Source organism: Lissotriton vulgaris, unplaced genomic scaffold, assembly GCF_964263255.1.
Source record: "Lissotriton vulgaris unplaced genomic scaffold, aLisVul1.2 SCAFFOLD_776, whole genome shotgun sequence".
Taxonomy (NCBI): domain Eukaryota; kingdom Metazoa; phylum Chordata; class Amphibia; order Caudata; family Salamandridae; genus Lissotriton; species Lissotriton vulgaris.
Window position 1 is genome coordinate 235324 of NW_028244253.1, and position 9512 is coordinate 244835.

A 9512-nucleotide genomic window follows, 5' to 3' on the forward strand; every position below is an offset into this window, starting at 1 on the left:
TTTATTTTATTAATTAAATGCTATTTAATTTATGTACCTGTTTGATTATACATACACCGATAAATGAGTCTCCATCTTGTTATCCTGTATTGTATGCTGCATATTTCTGCTGAACCATTTTAGTAAATCGTTGTCTCGATGTGAAGTTGGGTCACTGAAGCGATGATTTTCGAACACTGTAGAGCCAGCTGTTTCCGGTGATACGTAGATAATTTCTATCAAGGTTTTCTCAAATTCTTCCCACTAAAAGAGACTGTAACCCGCACATTAGTGTCTATCTGTCGGTTTCAATTTTATTACGTGTTGTCGCTTCCATTCACTTGATTATGAAGAAGTATGTAAATATAGCACCAACATGCCTCAGTTTAGCATTACATACCCCACTTAATCGAGGTGAAGTTCTGGTCCATTGATTAGGGAATTGCATTGCTTATTTTAGAGTGTTTGCCGGCTACATTTGCTTTAAACACATGTTGGGCTTTTGTGCACTGTCCTAAGTTTTTGCATTTACTTTAACATCCACTCTATTTTCTTGTGATACATTAAATTTAAGAATAGGAAATTAGGTGAATGATAATGGCGTTTGAATGATATTTCGACAACAAAAAAACGTATTTAGTGTTTTAGTTCTGACTGTTGGTACAATGTGAGTTTTAATAAACAGAATTTTGTGAAGAGCTCACACCATAAAGTAGATTGAGGGATGTTAAACACCTCTGTCTATAGGCTTATTTCATTATGATGCCTTAATTTAATGATCTGGTTGTACCATGTTGACTTGGTCCATAATCCAATTCCATTCTGATGACCTTAGGCCATGGTTTAATCGTATCCCAATGGCGTCATTGTACAGTATTATTTACCCTGGTGGTCTCCGTCAACGGACTGATTGTATCTTATGACCTCAGTCTACAGTCTGGTTGTGTTCTAATGCTCTCTGTGACATTGGTTTCTGAGGATCTTGGTTCATGGTATGGTTATATTCTGAATATCTCAGACCATGGACTTATTGTAGTCTGATGAACTAAAATAGTCAGTTTATGGCCTTATATGTAATTGATGGAATTCAACCATAAACTCATGGTATCCTGATGCACTTCAGCCATGGCATGATTGCACACTGATGTCCTCAGGTCATGGTGGGATTGCTCTCTCAAATAGAAATAAATAAAGTGTGCAATCAGACCATGACCTGCAAATGCCAGCCAGTAACAGTAGTTATTATCTGTTGATATTTAAAGGTGTTTTAAGGGGTGCAAATTAAAGCCTTTACAAAGTAACCCAAGTCAAGTTATTAAAAATTAAAGAATTAAAATGGTATTAAAAAAAATGTAAAGTATAGAGGTGTACTGGCCACTGACATTTTTGGCCATAAAGTATCTTTTTGTTTTTTTGTCCCCACAGTAACTCGAAGTCCTTCCATTATTTTGACAACTGCTTTGAACACGTTTATTTGTTTCTTGAACCATGTTAGCAGCCTTTAACTGGAATATCTGTGTCTGGATGGCAGAAGAAAGGACGTCTTACAAATGCATCCCGTGTGTTGGGTGAACCCCAGTGCTTAATTTGAGCTGGTGGATTTCCGGTGCTGGGCACCAGTACTTAATTGTCAACACCTGTGCTTGTGACAGTCTGCCATAAGATGGTGCTGTCTGGCTAATTTAGAGATGACCACAACAACAGTGAATTATTTATTCAATATACATTAAAATTACCATTACCTGCAGCCCAAGCCATTCTTATAGCTTTGGGGGCCTGTAATAGTGGCATTTAAAAGTATGAAATGTAGAAATTAATGTTAACATGTCATTATGGTGACTAAAACCCAAAAGCTATTTCTCACCGTGGCAGGCTTAGCTGTCCTATGTAGAAAACCAGAGCACCAATTAAAATCCTTATACTGTCTCTCAGAATTAGGAGTAACTAGAAAAAAACATTTTTAATAGGTTTTAAAAATCCCAATTCAATTCAATGGAGAAGTCAGATTTCTAATAAACAGTGAGGAAAAGTTACTTTTAGAAATAAGTAAGGAAACAGGATACCATGACTGTTCTTGTGTAGCCACTGTCTGGTTGTTGGAAAGTCTTGCTTTTGTCCTACCAGAAGTCTGTCTCTTATTGTAGAAACAGTTGCTGCTTCAAACTGATTTTTGCTGTTAAATGTGAGAGGACACTAGAATTACCATAGTGCACTCTCCACACACAGTCCAGTCCTCAGATCCCAAGTTTAGTGTGTCTGAAGACTTCACCATTTTGAAAATGCCCTAGGTAGGTTTGGTCCCGGAAACTTTTATCCCATTGGTTAGAGCACGGATACTCATAGCACGGCCCGCGGGCGGCCCGCAAGCCTTCCCTGGCGGCCCGTGGACCTTGCAGTACCCAAGTTTAATAAAAACATTTTTAAAGAGTGTCTGCACCCGGAGCGCAACTCCGAGAGACTCTGCTGCTCTGTGGGGGCCGGGTGATTCATTTCAGCGATAGTCAGAGTGGAGCTGCATGATCCTAAGAAGAGGTGAAATACTACAAAGCCCCATTAACATGCAAATGGTCTTTTTAAAGTCATGTGAAGTGCTCGGGTGCGGCTGTGTGTGTGAGTGCGTGCGGGAAGCTGTCTCAGCCCGGACACACACAGGCAGGGTGAGATGAAGAGGGTGACAGAGGGAGGTAGGGAAAGGGAGGGAGACAGAGGGAGAAGGAGGGAAAGGGAGGGAGAGTGCAACCGAGAAATGTAGACCGAGAAAGGGAGACAGGCAGAGGGAGGAGGGCGACAGAGGGAGGGTGACGGAGTGAGGGAGGCAGAGTGAGGGAGGCAGAGTGAGGGAGGCAGGGCGAGGGAAGCGGGAGTGAGGGAAGGGGAGTGAGGGAAGGGGAGGGAGGGAGGCGGAGGGAGGGAGGGAGGCAGAAATGAGGGAGTGAGGGAAGTGGAGTGAGGGAGGGAGTGGGGGAAGGGGTGGGAGGGAGTGAGGGAAGGGGAGTGAGGGAGGGGGAGTGAGGGAAGGGGAGTAAGGTAAGTGAGGGAAGGAGAGTGAGGGAAGGGGAGAGAGGGGGAAGTGAGAGGGGAGTGGGAGAGAGTGAGGGAAGGGGAGTGAGGGAAGGAAGGAGAGGGAGGAAGGAAAGGGAGGGAGAGAGGGAAGGGGGGTGTGGGAGGGGGAAGGGGGAGCGGGGGAAGGGGAGTGAGGATGAGGGAAGGGGGTGAGGGTAGGGGAGTGAAGGAGGGCGAGGGTAGGGGAGTGAGGGAGAGTGAAGGGGACTGAGGGAGAGGGAAGGGGAGTGAGGGAGAGGGGAGGAAAGAGGGAAGGACAGGGAGGGTGAGGGAGGGAAGGACAGGGAGGGAGAGGGAAGGAGAGGGAGGGAGGGGAGGGAGGGAGAGTCAGAGTGAGGAAGAGAGAGGGAGTGAGAGGGAGCGAGGCAGTCAGAGAGAGTGAGACAGGGAGAGAGAGGGATGGAGGGAGAGAGACAGAGAGAGAGAGAGAGAGAGAGAGATGGAGGGAGGGAGACAGAGAGAGAGAGAGATAGAGGGAGGGAGACCGAGAGAGATAGATAGATAGAGAGAGAGGGATGGAGGGAGGGAGAGAGAGAGAGATGTGTCTATGCGGGTCTGGTGGCTCTGTGTACGAAGACGTCCGCTGCAAGGATCTTTGTTCAACCTCATGGTCACAGTTTCGTTTGTTACTCTAGCCCCGCCCCCTCACCCACTGACCCCGCCCCCAACGGTGCAGCCCTCGGACACAAACCACACTATAAATTTGGCCCCAAGAGAAAGTTTGTGAGTACCCATGGGTTAGAGTGTGTCTAGGAGTCATTCCCAGCCACTATCTTGTGTCCTGCATAAATGTGGCACCTCCAGGCACCACCTTTAGAAAACTGGTGGACCTGAGGAAGAACAGAAGTGGACTAAACCTGCTGTCTGTGAACTGAGAGGAGCCCTGAAAGATTGAACCTGCTGTCTTTGGTACCCAGGGCAAAGAAGTGGACTCCACGGGTCATAAGGCTGACCTTGTTCAAGCTACAGGGATACACCAAGCTACAGAGGACTTTCCTGCAACTACCCAGCTGACTTGTGGCAATTAGACCTGGACTGAATCCAGATGTCGGTCTCTGCTGACACCCTGTGAGATTCTTGAGTGGATCATGAGGTCCTGGGGGCTCTAGAAGGGTACTCCTATGGTGAAGTGGGACAATAAGTTCTAAGGGCCCGATTTATATTTTGGCATACAGCCTGTCCTCCTTCAGGGCGACAGAGTAAATTATTCTTAGCCCTGATGGAGGTTCCACTCTCCAAATTTTGAAATGTCTGCTGCCTGGTGGACATTTCAAACATTCACAAGAACCGCTGTCACAGTTGTACCTGCCAAAGCATTGTAACTTTGTTTGAGGGCTCAGTCAAACATTACAGCAAAGTTCAGTGGCGTAGCAAGGGGGGCGGTCTGAGTTTGGGGGCAGCGGCTTCCCTCCCCGCTCCTATGAGTTTGACGCAGGGGCGGCAAACGCAAAATATCATCGCCAGCAGCCCACTTCCCCAGCGCCGGCCGAGGGACGGCAAAGGTACGGACCGGCAAGGGCAGCAAAGAGCTTTTTTTGCTGTAATAAGCAAAACCCCAAAGGCGGGATTAAAAAAAAAATCAATGCGGCCTTCGCAGTGGGAGTTTCCTTCCATGGCAAGGGCGGCATTTACCACTTTTAAGTACCCCTACCGCCAGGTTTTTCCTTGCCGCAACAGGCATTGAAAATAGGCTATATTTCCAGCCATCTAAATTAGGCTGTGGGGGAAATAACCAAACAACCCTTACTCCATCGGGCCATCGGAGCAGTTGACACGGCAGACATGGAGTATTCCCTGCTGTCATTAAACTATGGTCCACATGCTTTTAAATCGGGTGGGCGGACCATCATCTTGGCGGGAAGGGAACTCTGTCGCCATTGAGACAGAGTTCCCTCTTCATCAATATATAAATCTGGCCCTAAGTAAGATGGTAAAATCTTTGACCAGGACAAACCTGGTTAGTGTATACTTCCACGCACTTTCACAATCAGCCTCAAATTGCTCCTAGTTTCCAGTCTGCTACGACCATTGACTGCATTGGCACTTTGTGCCCCTTGGCACTATTCCTGCAAAACACTTCAAACATTAATTTCTCTTGTTCTGCTAGTGGGGATGTTTTTGTGTCATTTTGTTTATTAACTTTTACTCTATTCCAAATTTGTGTGGTTTTTTAATTATTTTGCATTTAGGCTTTAATACAGTTTTAGTACTGCATAAATACTCTGCATGTTGCCCCAAGTTAAGCCAGGCTGTTAAGTGCTACAGCTACCAGGTATTTGACTTTAGGTTAATTTAGTGACTTTAAGGGTTCACCCTGACAAGGATTGTGATTAATCCTGGGTGGGTATTCACGCACCACAATTATTAATCCAATTTCTTGCAACCAATATGAAGCATTACTAAGAACAAGAGGTCGACCAAACACAATGACTATAGTCATAAGAAACCCCGGTCCCAGCACAAAGAACTGCCTAACCCCAAAATCACTACAAGACCGTATACATGCTAGAAGCGAACTATATAAATGTTCATAATACTTCTCCAGAATCGGCTAGTAGTTGTATTGTTCTCCCGAAGCAGATGGTCAGATGGGGCTCTTACCACATTTCCACTGTATCAGTGCACTGAATACTTACCATGGGTTCTTGGGAAATTGCTACCTCATGATGCAGCTTTCTGCGTGACTTTCTCCACTTTTATGCACCTTGGTTCTGGTAGTGGAAAAAGGATTACGTTATTTTTTGGTCTATCCTGCTACCTGCCCTACCAGAGCTATAAAACTCACTGGTACCCCTGGAGGATCTGTGGCCATGGGACATTTGCATTACTTAAAGTTTCAACATCCTCCCCTGGTGTAATTTGTAGTGTGAAGTGGGTGTTTACGTTTGGTATATTATGTTTCTTTTGTTTAGCACTGCCTTTACCTTGACATCTTGGTGCTTTAGATTCTTGGACAGGCTGCTGTCTGTGATTGTAAATCTATCCAAGAGAATGTCGTTGAAGCAGTCCTGAGATGTTCGATCCTGGATTCTTTGTAATGGGGCACCACAGATGTACTGTGCATAATGATAAGCAATAAGTAGATGGTTCATTGCTGAGCCAGTAGGATAACTTGGGGAGAAGAACTTTTTGTTAGTCATTTTTTTAAAATTATTTTTATCGAGCAGAGAAATTTAATACATTGAGTAGTTGTTTGAAATAAACAAAAGATGATATATATCAAACAGATAATACCAATCTGATCTTGATCATTAGTGTAATATGTATAAAAAACAGACATGATCAATTTTAAACAATTTAAAGTGCGCCAGATATTTATTATGCTCTAAACAGGTTCTTAAGTGCCAGATTACATCCCACATTCATTAGATTACAAAAGTACATTAGTACATTTACAGTAAAAGGTAAAGTGCAGTATATTCAATTAGGGCTGATTTAGAGCATCAGTTCCGAAGCAAAGCACTGTCCAATCTTTGCAAAAGCCATGATTCATCATCCATAACATGTGCAATAAGTAAAGTGTGATAGTGCTACTTAGAAATACCTTGAGCTAACGAGCGGACAAGCTCTGGTTGATGCACCTGCGCCCAGCGAGTGGTACTGAGACCTGAGAAGACTTTGGGCAGCATCTCCAGCACCCCCAAAAAAAGTGTTGCTCTCTACTGAAGAAAGACAATTATCCTGAAACACGCGTCTAGAGATACACAGCACTGACAGCACCAACAAGGGTGAAAATCGAAAGCCTGACACTGAAGAAAGTGTTATCATGCAGTACATTTATTATTATGCATCGGGGCGAACTGAGTGCTGGAGTGCACGCCCAACCCCCCTCCTACTTAGAAATACTATAAATTATCAAACCCATTCTCAAAACAATGTACTATCCTAAAGAAAGAAAGCGCTTAAGTGCATGAAAAATACAACAAATATTGAGGTGCAGCAATATTACTCAAATGTATTTTGCATTACCAAATGCATTCTCCATAGAGTACATTATCCTAAACGGAAAGTGTCTTCGTGCATGGAAAGTGCACCCTGGATTGCAGAGCAAAGAAAGATACAATCTGATTTGGGACATTTTCTAGCAAACTCTACCCCCAATTTTCTTAAACTATTGCCAAGTGGATGTTTATTTATAGTCTACACGATGAACCAAATTTACTGTATTGGTAGAGGGTACTGGTGGACTATTCCTTCATGGTAGGTCACATAGCTTTAAAATAACCTTACACCATATTTCAAGTATTGCAAAACGGCATTAAACCTTTTGAGACCCCCTGCACACTTTGCACATGCCTCTTCAAACTTCATAGTACAAATATTTACATTTTTCCAATCCTGGACTGTTGAGATCTTAGCAGTCCTCCAATTCTGGAGGATGAATAAACAAGCAATCGTCAAAGCTATGGATATAAAGTATTGTTGGCCTTTCACTAGTTTTAGGCTTCTTTTTGAGACACCAAATAGTACAAGGGGGCATCTGGAAATACTGTTACCTCTAGAGCCTGACCAATTGCCTCAAGCAGCTCCTGCCAGAAATTAAAATGATGCAGCAATGAATAAAATGTGTGGAGACATCCTCCACCGCCTTATTGTTGACAGTAAAAACAATTATTTAAATCAGCTGGATACATTTTACGTAGCGTTTCCGGGGTATAGTATGTCATCCATCTGGACAAGAACAACATTCTTTTATAATTTCCTATCTCTGTAATAAATTGGCAATCCCTCTCAGATAGATGACATTGTGTGTTTTCTTCTACACTGGAAAGAAAACTAGTGAAATCAAACCACAAGGAGAGATCCTTCAGCAATCATTACCAACTTCCTATTCCTAGCAATCAGCTCTTAACCAAAGCATTACTAATTGGATTGGCCTCACAAGTTTTGCTTTTTATTGTAGCCTGCAGAAAATTCTTGATCTGGCTGAAGCTTCAAAAATGTTGCATATATTGTGGACCACTCCTAACTATTAGTTCTACCCAGGAGATAGATTTACGTGTATAATAAAGCCACCATAAGTCTTAAAACCTACGGAGTTCTAGAATATCACCACAGCATCTGCTAAACAGATCGCCAGGTACCTACCCTCCTGCAGCAACAAAAATGAACCATCAAAAGGTGTTTTAAAAAGTTTGCTTAGAGCACTCATCCACACAAAAGTATCCCGTAGAAAAGTATATCTATTTTATTTTGGTATTTTAGCAGTTTTAATAAAAGCTGGTAGATTGATTTCTGATTCCTGAATCATCTTAATGATAAAAAAAGGATCTAATGATCTGTGCCAATTTAAATAGCTAGAGAGAATATCCATCAAAGCAGTGTGATAATAGCTTTGCATATTGGGCAACGCCAGTCTTCCTTTCGATTTCTGTAGTTGAATAACCCCCATCTTCACTATGGATGATTTTTTATTCCAGATAAAGTTCTGAATACCGTGTCTAGTTCCTGAAAAAAACTGTTAGAGATTTGTATTGGGATATTAAAAAAAGAAATATCAGCAGTAGCACCAAACATTTTTTTTTATATTTCTTTTTATTATAGAAACAAAAATAGAGACATATCAGGTACAATACAGTCAGTCACGGTAACAAGATGGGCAATTTCATATGGCCGAGATACCCGCCACCCCCTCTCAACACAATCCCCAAAAGGAGGGAAACCGGAAACAGTTCTTGAAGTTTTTGGAAGTGGGATGGAGTGACCATCCCGGCCGTATTTATTAAAACAAAATTAAAAACATTAAACGTTTCATGTTATGTACAATTTCATTACCATATTACGATGTTTGGCTATCCTTAACAGATTCTCTAATACAGAGGTTCTCCTAGCCGAACTAGCATCCTACAAACATTTTCTTGACATATTGAAATTGTACATCCTAACGTTTAAGGGCCAACGGCAAGGTCATAACCGGTGTCAAGATCCCTAACCCGACTTACCCCTCCCACTTGGGAGGGGCGACAGCACGGAGGCGTACCTCAAGTGCAACTACTACCAATTTCCCTTGACTTGACGGGGGCACCTAAAGACTCGACGCCAGTTAAAGGTCGTTCGAATACTCGTGTGAGGTATCTAGAAGGTATCGTAGACCTTATCCCAACCCCACACAACTTACCGCATCTGCCGTCGCAGATGTCACTGGCCCCGGGAAATTCCCCAGGAGGGGGCTGTAACCCCTCCTACAAAGGAAGGGGCCTTGACCGCCTTTTCCCTTACTTCCGGCGACCCATCCTTAGAAGGGACCGCCTCCCCATTGAGGGGCCAATGGCCACCTCTCCCGAGCGCTCCCATCCGTGTTGGGTGACGCCCACTCATAGGGATCTACCAATTAGTGCTCACCGATCATGACCTTACCGCCTACCAAAATAAATACGACAGTGCTAACAAAGACAGTGCTAACAAAACCTAAGAATACATTGGCCACTATGACCGAAAAAGCATGCTTAAAATTCAACACTATATCTGAA